Source organism: Delphinapterus leucas, chromosome 6 (genome assembly GCF_059928025.1).
Source record: "Delphinapterus leucas isolate spDelLeu-1000000601 "Yukka" chromosome 6, BTC_Dleu_Yukka2, whole genome shotgun sequence".
Classification (NCBI taxonomy): domain Eukaryota; kingdom Metazoa; phylum Chordata; class Mammalia; order Artiodactyla; family Monodontidae; genus Delphinapterus; species Delphinapterus leucas.
The window spans coordinates 122,889,567-122,902,473 of NC_143134.1; the positions used below are offsets into that span (position 1 = coordinate 122,889,567).

The 12,907-nt window shown below is 56.1% G+C and overlaps 1 protein-coding gene across 1 annotated transcript in view; it reads left to right on the plus strand.

Annotated features, from left to right (window-relative positions):
- The first annotated feature begins 3,607 nt into the window (after positions 1-3,607).
- FAM163B (family with sequence similarity 163 member B) overlaps positions 3,608-12,907 on the plus strand; it is a 34,877-nt gene continuing 25,577 nt past the window's right edge. Inside the window, exon 1 of the mRNA XM_022578260.3 lies at positions 3,608-3,955. The gene's annotated coding sequence lies outside the window, so the exon portion shown is untranslated. The remainder of the gene's footprint in view (positions 3,956-12,907) is intronic.

The following is a 12,907-nucleotide window of genomic DNA, read 5'->3' on the forward strand; positions in this document are numbered from 1 at the left end:
CCCAGTCCAAAGTCCTTAGTCTAGGATGTGAGTACACTCTGCTAGCCAACATCACAAAATAATCACAGTGTCATGGTGTTGCCCATCCCACAATTATTTTTTTTAATTAATCTGTTTTCTAAATGGGCTTGGCTTGGAGACATAGATTTAGTGACATCAGCGGATCTGCCACCAGCCCATTCAATCAGGCGGAACCCCTTAGGAGTGCAGATGGGGAAAACAAAACAATTCAATGACCAAACGAAGGTTAATTTAGCAATTGCCCGAAGGTACAGGCTATTCCATAAGTACTCACTGGTGGAAACAGCGGCCACTTCTGTCATTTGGCCCAGCGCCCATAAACTTGGAAAACTCAACGGGGTGCCCCTTTGGGTGCCCCAAGATCCACTGGGCAGCTGAAACAGAGGCTGGGGAAAGGGGGCGCTCCCTCTGAGCAGCCATCGGCTGCCCCTTCTGAAATCTCATGGACTTCCAAGGTTGGAAGGGTTCCCTGGGGTCAGCTCGGCCAGCTCATCTCTGCTTTAAGTGATGGCCAGCTGCTGCTTGGACACGTCTGGAAATGGCAAACTCACCCCCTCCTGAAGGTTCCCAGAAAGAGAGTTGGCCGTTATTCTCACATCCTGGCAGAAACTTTACCCGCCAAGCGCTCTGCTTCTCTGTCTCTCTGCAGGACCAGACTCGGGTCAGAAATAGCAGCTGGGTAAATGTCCTTTGCCCCTGAGAACTTCATGCACTCCACCTGAACTTATATGTGACTGTGTGTATTGTGTGGCTGTGATTAGAAGGCTGAGTCCCCACGATCAAGCCATGGTCCCTCCCCTACAGGCTAGTCACACTTGCCCCCAAGAAACATGTGGCCATAAAGGTCCCGTCTTTATTGTGCCAGGCTCAACTTATGAAAGCCCCATTTGCTATCAGTGGAAAATGAACCTTTGTAAATTGCCACGCATGATCCAACGTGTTGGGATTTTTTCACCCAACTTGGCCATCTGTTGGATTTGAGTTATACCCATGAAGCTCTGCGTTGCGGAAAGATGCTGGTGCCGGGGACGTAGTAGCTGCCGTAGTCTGCAGTTGCCATGCAACTGAAAAGCAGATTGTAGCGGAAGGAACACCAGTGGGGTGGCGCCATGACGTTCCTCCCACCCCCAGGCTTGTTTTTGGCCAACCTGAAAGAACTGTGTGTAGCTCAAATCCTTTTTTTCATGCGCAGGAGAAAGTGCTATTTAAGGAAATCTGATGGTGAATTGTTTCTATAAAGTCAGACTAGTGACTCTTCATTTCCCCCACCCCATTTTTATTTTTGGAAATGGGGTTTTTGCTTAAAATCAAGCCACGCTTTGGTCACACAAAGACCAAGTTTGGTGGTGACGATGGGACATCGTTATCCAAATGAAATCCATTCAGCCACCTCCTTGCTGGTCGTGTGACCATGGGCGAGCCAATTCACCCCTCTGTTACCATCTGTAAAGTGAAGATAAGAAAGGCATCTACCTTACATGTTGGGAGGAAGTGTTCAGTCTGGATTCAATAAGATGGGCTCGATTACACCATCACAAGCACCAGGAGCCCACCTCCTTCCACAGCACAGGAAAGAAACCAGAGGTCAGGAGCTCCACAGCCCGAACCGGTGTCAGAGGTCTGCAGCTGTCCAGACCCACGGCGGTGAAATTCTGCAGAGTATGAATGAAAAGTAGGCATGGGAAGCAGTGGAAGGGCCTGGGAGCTGGTTGGTAAAGAGGGTTTGGCAGTGATGCTCCTTTTAAAATTCCTGACACACATTTGCTAGGATCCAAGAAATCTTGGAAAAAAAAAAAAAAAAAGTTGCTCAGTTGTCATAACGGGGATTTTGACTGGAAATGATGATTTAAAGGATTCCTGTGCCGACTCCTAGAGCATTGATTGGCTGGCTAGTTTGCACCTCTCTCGTGTCTTCCTCTTTCTCTCTCTCTCTCTCTCTCTCTCTCTCCCCCCCTCCCCCTCCCCCTCTCCCCCCCTCCCCCTCTCTTTCTCTGACTCCTTATATGGAATTTCTATTAATGTTTCCATCTTTTTTCCTAGTTTGGGGAAAACGTGGAAAATCTGGAAGAAGAGTGTTAGGACCACACACCTGAGAACTGGTCCAGCTCACCTGCAGTCTACTGTTCTTAAGCCTAAAGTCTTCAGCTGCAAACTCAGGGTATCAACAGTATCTATCTCACTGGACTTTTGAGAAGACTAGACGAAACAACGCAGGACAAGTGTTCAGCCTTGTGTCTAGAACATATTAAGCACATAATGAGTGATGTTTATCGTGAGATAAGTGCCTGGTGGAAGCAGGTACGGCTCACAGTTAATTAATGAATCAAACACAACCACTGGTCCCCTGGGAAATGAGGCAGGTGACGTTTAATTATCCTGCTTAGAAGGGACAGAGATACAAGGGGCAGGCACCAGCTCTTCCCACTAGTTAAGAGGAATAAGGTACTTGTCTGGTTTGTTATAAGGAAACTCTCCAGACTCAAAATAGCTTGAATACTTCTGGAAAAGTAGACTGTGACCCTTGCCAGGGGACCTGACAGGCTTGACAGCGGGCTGGACACTTGGAGCCTGTCCGTTTGGTCCCTTGGCCCTGCGGTGTGGCTCTGGGCAAGTTGCTTACCCTTCTGTCCTCAGCCCATCTGTAAGGTGGGAATGGACTCCCAGGAGGTCACTTTTCCCCCTGTTTTCAGTATTCTCATCTCTAGTATGGGGGTGAAGTTACACGTTCTTCCTGCCAGGGTATAGCTTCTTATAGAGAACTTAAGGGTCAATAAAGCAAACATTCAAACCGTGCTTTCAGTGTGCTGGCATGGTTTTTATTGCTTAACATGTTTTGATTCAAAGCCCTTTTAATTCCAGAACTTTCTCAGTTCAGGGTCCCTGTGGGTGCAGCCTCCTCTTGAAGGTCTGTGAGGACAGAGGTCACAGAGTGCTCATTTCAGGCGGAAGGACCTTCCATCAGAAAGTACTCAGCCCAAATCCGCCTCGCTTTCACTTCTGTCTATTGGTCCTAAGTCTGTGCTTTGAAGTCCCTAGAAAGAAGTGTACTCCCTTCCCCTATGGATGCCCTAAGAGGTCCAGAGGCAGCTACCAAGTCCCCAACACTGGCCAGCCCAGCCCAGAAGCAGCACTGCCCCCTTCTCTCACTTGCTCCGTGGCTGCTAAACAAGAAAATGGTGGTGGTGGTGGGGGGGGAATCATGATAAAGGCAAGCATTTACTAAGCACTCATTGTGTGCCAAGCCCCTAGGCGTCGTTGAATTTCACCCTCAGACCAACCTTACAGGCCCTGCTCTTAGGCCCATTTTGAAGATGAGAACCAGAGACTTCCTGAGTAAGGACTTGCCCCAAGGTTGCACTGTTGGTAAACAGCAGCTTCGGCCTGACTCCAAATCCCAACGCTGTGGAGACGGGGAGCGCCAGGAAAGCAGGCTGAGAGCAAGGGGCGGGAGTGGGGTCGCCCCCAGGCCGGCGGGAGGTCGCGAGCCTCGGCCCTAAGCGGACGAGCCTTCAGCACCAGGGACAGCTCCCGGGCCGCTCCCCGCAGCCCCCGACGACGGCGCGCGCGGGGCCGGCGGCGCGCTTCCCGCCCTGCTCGGGCGCGCGCCCTCCCCGCCTGCGCGCGCGCCCCGCGCCCGGGACTGGGCTGGAAGCGCGCGCGTGCCGCTCGCCGGGAGCCAGCCTGGGCGTCCGGAGCCGCGGCGCAGCCGGCGCTGGCAGGGGGCTCCCGCCTGGGCACGCAGCCGCCTCCCGCGGACCTCCGGGGCCTCTCCAGCGCCCGCCTCGCCCGCCGGGCCCCAGGAGGCGCCGCAGCTGTGGCCTGGGCGTGAGCGGCCGCCACTAGCTGCGCCCGGCCTGGGACGGACGCCGGACCGCCCCGTCACGTGCGCCCAAGTCCTCGGCCGGCCCGGGCAGCGCCGTTCCCATGGTTCAAGGTAAGGGCCGAGCGGGCGCGAGGGTCACGGGGCGTGGGGGGCAGAGGACGCAAGCGGGGAAGCCCCGGCTCAGTGCCCACCTTGTCTGGAGCGCCCACCGCAGCCTGCCTGGGCTGCCTTGCGCCAGGTCCCTGTCCCAGGCAGCTGCCGGAGCCCGGGAAGCCCGTCCCATCTCCAGCCGCCCTCAAAGTACGCCCCTGTCGAGGAGGCTGTGGACAGAGACCGAAGTGGGCAGTGAGGGCCTGAGGGAAAGGCAGGGACACCCACTGTGCCGAGGGATGCCTCGTCTCTCTCCCGGCGGGGGAGGAGGGATGTTGGAGAGGGAAAGTTTCCAGGAGGTGCCTGGCCCCCATTCTCTCTGCTGCCAGGGGCTGAGACCTTTCTTTACCAAGATTTGCCTTCTGCAAGACACCACGCTGGGTGCTGGACCTGCGGTATCATCCATGCAATGCACCCAACGCCCACGAGGAGGGGGACATTGGCCCTATTTGACAGATGACGAAACTGAGGCTCAGGGAAGTTTAGTCACTTGCCCAAGGTCACACAGCCAGTAAGTGGTAGAGCTGGCCTCAGACATGCCAGCCTCTGTCATTGCCACCCGCCTCACACCCAATCTTCGTCTATTTGAAATCTCAGCTTAAGTGGGGGAGGGGAGCGCCAGACTGGCATTTGGGTTTTTCCAGTCGGGGGTGGAAGGACTCTCCAAACACCAAAAATCTAGGAGAGGTGCCCTGTCCACCCCCCAGGCGCTGCCATTTCACCCCACTCCATGTCTTCCACTCCCAAGGCCAGGGACCATGTGGCATGAGCAGTCCTGCCCGTGTGCAGCCCCCCGCAGCTCTGAGACTAGAATCTTGAGGGTCGAGTTCACTGACCCTTCTCGAAGATAAGGGGGCGTCCCGGAGGCCACAGCCCCGACATGCCCCCTTGCACGTTCCCCAGGAAGCTGGCTCAGGAATGCCAGAAGGGACACCTTGCCAGCCTTCCTCCAGCGATCCCCTCCACTCAGGCCAGGCCAGGCTTCTGGGGGGCTTCCAGGAACAATGAGAACTTCCAACCCCCAAAAGTTCAGGCTCGCCAGGAAAGCACATATGCCCATCTCCCCACCTTCCCCCTTTTCTGGCGGCATTGAGGATGGAGTCTAGGTGACCAGAGCTCTTCTCACCTAAGCAGGTGGGTGCAAGCACCTCCTGTGCTGGGGAAGAGGTTGTTTATGTGCGCTGACCACAAGCTTTCTAAAGAAGCTTGCGTGCTGGGAACTTGTGAAAAACCTGTCTTGCTCCTGACGCTAGGGCTCAAGGCAGTGTGGGGTTTTCTCCATTCATTCTTTTATTTGGTGGCTTGTTAAGCGCCTGCAGAGCAGGATGAAAAGGACAGGGTGATACCCCTGCTGAGCTCTGGTCTTCCCGTTGACTGCGTTTCCAGTGGGGCTGACTGGTCCGGATTCACTCGGAAAGCTTGGAAGTGGCTTCCCGAAGGGGTTGGGGTCTGAACAGGATCCACAGGCTCTCCCAGCCTTGGTGCCCCAGGGATGCACAGGAGTCAGGCTGGGGAACTCTGGGGAGCTTTGCTGGCCTTTCTGGAGGGAGCCGATGCTCTGCTCCAGGCTCTGGCACACGGAAGGGTTGCAGCTTCTCCATCTTTGCCTCTCCAGCATGGGGAGGGGAGAGCGCCCATCCCAGAGCCCCCACCCCAGGCTCCAAGGCTTTGAGCCCCAGACAAGCGTTGCTTATGCCAGCACGATGGTCCAACATGAATAAGGGCGCTTGGGGGAAAGGTAGGCACGGCTGCTGGAGCCAAGACTTAGCTGCCCAGTTCTGTCCACCTTTCTGCGTGACCTTGGACAAGTCACTCCCCCTCTCTAGACCTCAGTTTCCACCTGTGACACGATGGGGTGAATCATGTAACGTGCCCCGTGGGCCACTGCAGCTCTGTTCACCCAAGCCCCGAATGGAGCGGGTAAGGCTGGCACGAGCTGCAGTGTTGGGAGAGTTTGCAGGGGTTTTGCAATCTCAGGGCTGACGTGAGCCCAAGCCCCCAATCCCACCAGCCCCACTTCCCACTCCAGGGAGGACCCCAGCCTTGCATGTTTGGGGGCTGGCTGTAAATTGCTGACCCCCGTTGCTGGTTCTGGGTGGGCTGCACAGCCCAGGTACCCGCTCCTGCAGAGCGGCTCTGGGCTCCTGCCACGTGGGCCTATGCTGTGAAGTGATGGCAGCGGGATCCGCGAGGAATAATTACAGCACTCAGGAGGGGCGAGGGGGCAGGCGGAGCCGCGGGAGAGATTTATTACGGCTCAGTAACCGGGCAGGAGGCAAGGCAGAGTGGCAGCTGGCCCTCGTCCTGTCCTCCACGCGGCTCCCAGCCCCGCCACTCTCTCCTGTGCATGAGTAAAAAGGCAATTTGCGTGGCAGAGAGAGAGGGTTCCGGGCTACCCTGGGCAGATCACTCAGCCTCCTCATGTGCAAAAAAGGGGGTGCTTCTGCCTTCCCCACTGGCATAAACTGAGAGTCCTGGCTGGCGGCATTGGCACCCGGAGTCTGTTCTGAGGTCTGCGCCACCGAGGCCACGGCGGCTGGGCTTCTCAGCCTGGCTCTGCTGCTTTCCTCGGTACTGGCTTTCCTGGCGGTGTGTCGGTCCCTCTTATTTGCTCCAGAGGGGATCTGACAAGCCCAGAATCTTCGGCGTTTGCCAGCTCCTCTCCTTCCACTACTGAGCAGAGAGGCTCCTGGGTACGGAGTGCGCACTTGTTTCTCTTTGCAAAGCTCTTTGTTCCCTTTGGAATCAGGCCCCCTCCCTGAACAGACTCAAGCTGGTGAACCCTCCCCCAGGCCTTGGCCCCGCCCCCTTGCTGGTGTCTTCCCGGGGATGGAGGGTGCTGCAAGGGGAAACTCTCAGGTGCGTGGGCCAGCTTGTCCTGGGTGGAGGGTGAGCTAGAGCCCTGAACTCAGACGGAGGCTTGGGTTCCAAGCCCAGCGCTGCTGCTTCCTGGCCATGGGACCCTGGGCCTCTGGCTCTTGGGCTGTGAAGTGGAGACTGTGGCCCCTTCTTCCCTGGGGGCCTTGGAGGATTAAATAAACAACCCTGGGACCTTGGAAGTGGGGAGCAGGTGGGGGTCAGATCAGGCAAGGCTTGTAAGCCCAGCTCTGTGGGTGGGCTTTCTCCGAGGTCCCCAGGAACCACAGGCAGCGAGAGCCTGGGAGGACCTCGGCCAGATATGGCCTTTAGAGAATGCTCCCCAGAGTGCAACGTGGAGGGTACCTTGGAGGAGGTGAGGCTGGAAGCAGGGAGGATTGGGGGGAGACCGCTGCATCCAGACAGAAGGGAAACAAGGGAGGCCTGGACCAGGAGAGTGAGAAGGGGGCAGATGTCAGGCTCAGCTTTCCCAGGTTGCAGAGGTGGGAGAGGGCTGGACCGGCTGGGAGTCCCAGGTGTAGGCTGATCAGGGACCTGGGCAGGGACCCCAGAACAAGTCAGGCTCCCGGAGCTGCAGCCTGGCCTGCCACATCCCCTGACTACTGAGGACAGGTTGGCAGTGCGGCCGAGTGGTTAAGAGCACAGCCTTTGGGGCTGACCGGAGCTGTGTTTGTGTCCAAGCTGTGTGTCCTTAGTGAAGTTACTTAGTCTCTGTGGACCCCAGGTTCTTCATTAATAAAATGATAATAACATCCAACAACAATAAAATAAAAAACAATATTACATCCAACGGCAATAAAATGACTGACATCCGCCTCATAGGATGTTCCAGCCGATCGGGCAGGGGAGCCCATGCAGCGATGAGCCCCAGCAAAAACCTCTCTTCTGGGCCAGGTCTACCCCAGGGCAGCCCCCACTGGTGCTCACTTCCTGGCTTGGCCACAGGCTGGCCTGGGGGCTGCCCCTGACAAGCAGGCAGACCCTACCCTGGGACCACTCTGGCTCCCTGACCGCCACCTGCATCTTGATTCTTCCCGACCAGGTCCACGGCTTATGCACGCCCCGGCAGTGGCAAAGGTGGCCCCTCGGGGCACTCCCAGGCTGGTCCTGTCTAGCAGCTGGGCCTGGAAAATAGTCTTCTCTGTATTCTTATTATCTTTATGGTTGTTTGCCGTATTGAGTTGCACGTACCGTACAAGCATAAATGTGGAGCGGCGGTCCTCCCCAGACCAGCAGCCTCGACACCCCTGGGAGCTTGTTGGGAACACAGATATTCTCAGGCCCCCTCCAGACCTGCTTGAAAAGCTCCCTGGGTGATTCTCCAGCTCCATGAAGTTTGAATCACACTGTTCTAGAAAACATACCCTACACCGAAACAGAAAAAGGGCTGTACCCGCAGAAAGCTGTCGTAGGTGACTGTCTCCTCTATGCTACTCACATTATTAATGAATATATATTCATTTTAATCTACATTAAAGGGTTTTTAAATAAAATAAATGCCTATCTGCTGTAAAAGAAAAACCAAGACACCCAGCTTTGTTTGTTTGTCACAAAGTAGAAGCTGCAGCCCGCACGCCTGTGTTAGCTGTCAGTCATTTGCTGTGGCCGCACTGGGCATCACCAAGGGCTCTTCTGCCTGTCTTCCTCCCTTGTCCTTTTAAAATCAGCCGATCTGGAGCATCTTTCCATACCAGCGCCCCATTCTCTCATTTATTTACCTGGACCCGTAAACAGGTATGTAGGTCATCCGGGTTTTCTGCGTTGTCTAGTTTTCACAGATTTGTTCAGTGACGTGATCCCTACAGGGAAGGATCTCATGGCCGGGGATGGGGGGTGGGGCGGGGGGACACGCAGTCGTGAATAGAACGAGATGGCAAGGGAAGGGCAGTTCTCGGTGGATTGTAACCTGGGTGCGAGGCGGCAGGTGTCCCAGATTCAGAGGGAGGGACCCCGTGGGCAAGAGCAGTCAGGGAAGGCTTCCTGGAGGTGGAATTTGAGCTGAGCCTTGAGGGACGCATACGGAGTGGGGAGGAGCAGGCGTGGTGGAGAGATGGGGCGTTTTTGCCGTCACGGGGACGCAGGGGCACCGTCTGTTGACTTTGGCTGGTGACCCACTGAAGATGCCCCGGCTTTCCCCATCTCTCTCCTGCCCGTGAGAACCAGCTGGGCTACTTCCTGGTGGTCTCACCGGCCCTGAGCACTCAGATCTGTTCTGTGATTGAAGTCGGTTTCCCCGCTCGTGGCCCCCTCTGTCATCCTCTGGTCTCTCTGCCAGGCTCAAAAAGGCTCACCTCCGCCCCCTGTGCTGAGGGGATTTTGCTGCAGTCAAAGGAAGGACCCGCTGCAGAGCCCCCGCCCCGCCCCGGGGCCCAGCCGCGCCAGACGGGTCTGCAGCTACTGCCAACGCGTCCCCTAGTGTTAGCTGGTATTATTTTGCCAAGCGTGATAGGAGGCAGGAAAGCCTGGGGCTGCAGCGGGGACCATGGGAAATGTGTCTGGCCCAGCAGAGGGAGGAGGCAGCCAGGGAAGCATCATTAGTTTATCCGGAACACTGTCGAGGGCCTCACCTTGCAGTTTGAAGAGCCATGTTTTACATCCTGTCTTCCAAATTCTTCCGCTTGGCCTTGGCAAATGACCCTCACTCCGTACGTACATTCAGGGACTCAGGATCTCCTAAGACAAAATAAAAATGCTCCCTTTTCCAGTTCAAGGCGAGCACGCGACCCATCACCCCAGCCTTTCTTTGCAGGGGGCCCTCCCGCCCCACCGGCCACTGCTCCCGGAGCCCAGCAGAGCCGCTGGCTTAGAGAAGGCCGCACATTTAGAGCGAGAAACCACGTGTCTTTTCCTGCCAGGGTATCCCCTCGAAACACTGCAAAACCAGTCACGGCTTTGAGAGGGCCGATCCCAAGATGTGATGATCCAATTCTGGTTTGAAGGAGGACAGTGAAAAAGAGTCTTATATTTCACCAGAAAAGAGTAGCAGCCTCTCTTTCGTCGACTTGTGAGCTTCTGGTATCTACCTGTGTTTAGGGCTTGCTTGGTTAAAACACTCATCGTGCAGAAGGCTTCTGGCTCAGTGCGAACCCATTTCCAAAATTAAAAATATAGTCAACTTTAATTGTACCTTCATGGACCTTCCCACACGAGCATTCCCTCTAAACAGATTTCTATTTCCAAAAAATAGTTTGTTTTACAACATGGTGTCTTGAATGATCACTTTTGTGGTGGTTTTTATCACCACTGGGCTGTGTTTTGTTTTTTGCCGTCTGCCCTTTTTTTCCTGGGATCATCCACATCTGTACAATGAGACGTGAGGATGAGGGGAGGGGAGGGCGAGGAGGAGGGCGTAGGGGGAGGTGGACGGGGGGGCCAGCAGGGTTGATCCAGCGGGATGCGCGGAACAGGCACAAGGGTTAGGACGCCGCAGCTCAGCCCAGCCCCCGGCAAGGGCTCCTCCCAGCTGGTGACCTTAGGCGCGTGATCAAACCTCTCTGTGTCCTAGTCTCCTGGTCCTTACAAACGGGGATGGTTGTACCCCTCTCGTCGTGAGGATTCATCATCCCCCAGCTAAGACCCCGCACACCCAGAGGAGCATGACAAATGCAACCTGGTGCTAGATTCTGGGGTCTCTGGGCCTGGTGGCTGGAGGCTGTGGAATGGTCGTCGCGCTGGAACTCGGGTTTTCTGTTGTCATGGGCGGCTGAGGACCCTGCTTAAAAGGCATCCCCACTGAGGCTAGATCCCAGACCCCTGGTATGGTCCAGGGGGCCCTGCAGGGAATAGACCCTGCCAGCCCCCACCCCCAGCCTCATCACTTGTCTCTTCCGCTGCCCTGCTTACTTCCAATTCTGGAACACTCGAGACCCTTCCTCCCTGGGGGTCCTCCCACCTCCTCACCTCCCGGCCTGAAAGATCCCTCCTGGCTAGTACGGGTCTGCCCTTCAGGGAAGCATCCCTGACCTCACACCACCTCGCGAGGAGATCAGGCCCAGGGCACGCTCTCAGCCCACCCACACCCAGCTCTGTGGCTCGTTCCCACCGGCCTCCCTCTGTACACGGCCTGGGAGCCCGTCGAGAATGGTACCTGTCGGTCTGGCTCATCGGTGGCTCGGGGACGGCACCGGGTAGGGGCACTTGGAGATTTTTGTTGGATGGCTGGACATTTCTGTGCCGTTCTGAGGGCCAGCCTCGTCTGCTGGGGGGCCGGTGGCCTCTGCCCGGCTCTCCCTGGCCTGAGACCCCCCGCGTTTCGAGCTAGAAACGGCGTCTATATTCCCATCCGGGTCTCCCTTCCAAACAATCGAAACCTGTTCAGGAAAGGAGGGGCTCAGAGTGTCCCAGAGATGGGAAATCAGCCAGTGGGGCAGGAGTGTGGCCAGTGCCCGGGGGTCCGGGCATCAGCAGGGTCTGTTCCATGCAGTGCCCACCATCCTCTGTTCCATGCAGTGTGGGAATGTCATCGTCAGATGAAGTGATGGTTGGCGGTTCTGGACCTGGTGGCCTCACTTGATCGGACCTCGGCTCCTGGCCAGGCCCTGGGGGTTAACGCTGCCACTCTTCATTGACAGCGACTCCCGGTTTTGAAAAAATCATTTAATCTGCAAGCCGGGCCCTTTCAACAACACGCCTACACTCACTTAAAAATGGCTGAGCCCAATTTTTTTTAAAAGGAAAATAGATGTAAACAGATTGCTCCGGGCAGGGGCTTTGCTGGAGCCTGGGCCACGGAAGACTTCCCAGGGCAGCTAAGTTGCCCCCAGGAGCTTGGAAGGGAGTCTCTGAGTCAGCTGCAATGGCCAAGGCTGGGAAGAGGGCTCGTAGCAAGTCTGCAGCCTTGGTGCCTGCAGACCCAGCAGGCAGAGCTCCGTAAGCCGTCAGACAAATGAAGAGGTGAGTGAGTGGGTGAGGGGCGAGGGGCAGGCCAAGGGCTGACCGCCGCCCTTTGAGGCCTCTGCCCCCAGAATGAAGGTGCACGGGCGGGTAGGCTTGCTTGTCCTTGGGACAGAACCTGGGGCGACTCCAGGGAGGAGCGGAAAGCTTGGAAGTTGGCCGGGAGTCAGAGGTGGTACCGCCCTCCTCCCTCCCGAGGGAGAGTTGGAGATCCCACTGCTCGGGTTGACCATCTTGGGTGAATTGTGATTTCAAGAAGAAAAAAGTTCCCTTATTGTTCACCCAGCGGGTGATTAGGCCAGGTAACGTCCAAAGTCCCTTCTGAATGGAAGAGAAAAAATTCAGGGGATTCAGATTCTAAGCATGCATTGCTCGGATGTTCTGATTTTCTAGGACTCCGGGACGTGGGTGCTTAGATCCTGGGAGTCCCTGATTCCACCACCTTAGATCGACCTCTCCCCAACCCGCTCCACGGGTTCCCTGGCTGTCCGCCCACCCTTTCACCCCTGCCCCCCACCTTCCTCCAGCCCCACCCCTGCTGTAGGCCCTCCCTAAAGCCGCAGGGCAGAAGCTGGGCCTGATTTAAATGAGCTGCACTGATCTCACGCAAGGGTAGGGTCAGGCGGGTCCCCGGTGGGTGCCAGGTCCCCGGAACTTAAAGGGTGTGTCCAGAGAGGGCGGTGGTAGGCACACCCCTCCACCACTGCTGGACGGTCCAGTCATTGTCTTTGGAACAACCAGGCGGCCTGATTCACCTTTGCCCCTGTTCATCTGCTCTTCATTCACAATTAGCACCATGAACACACACACACACACACAGACACACACATACACACACACACAGACACACACAGACACACACACACAGACACACACACGAACACAGACACACACAGACCAGACAGACATACACATACACACATACACACACGAACACACAGACACACAGACACACAGACACACATATACACACACGAACACACACACAGACACACATACACACACGAACACACAGACACACATATACACACGAACACACACACACAGACACACATATACACACACGAACACACACACAGACAGACACACATTTACACACACGAACACACACACACAGACACACAGACATACACAGACACACAT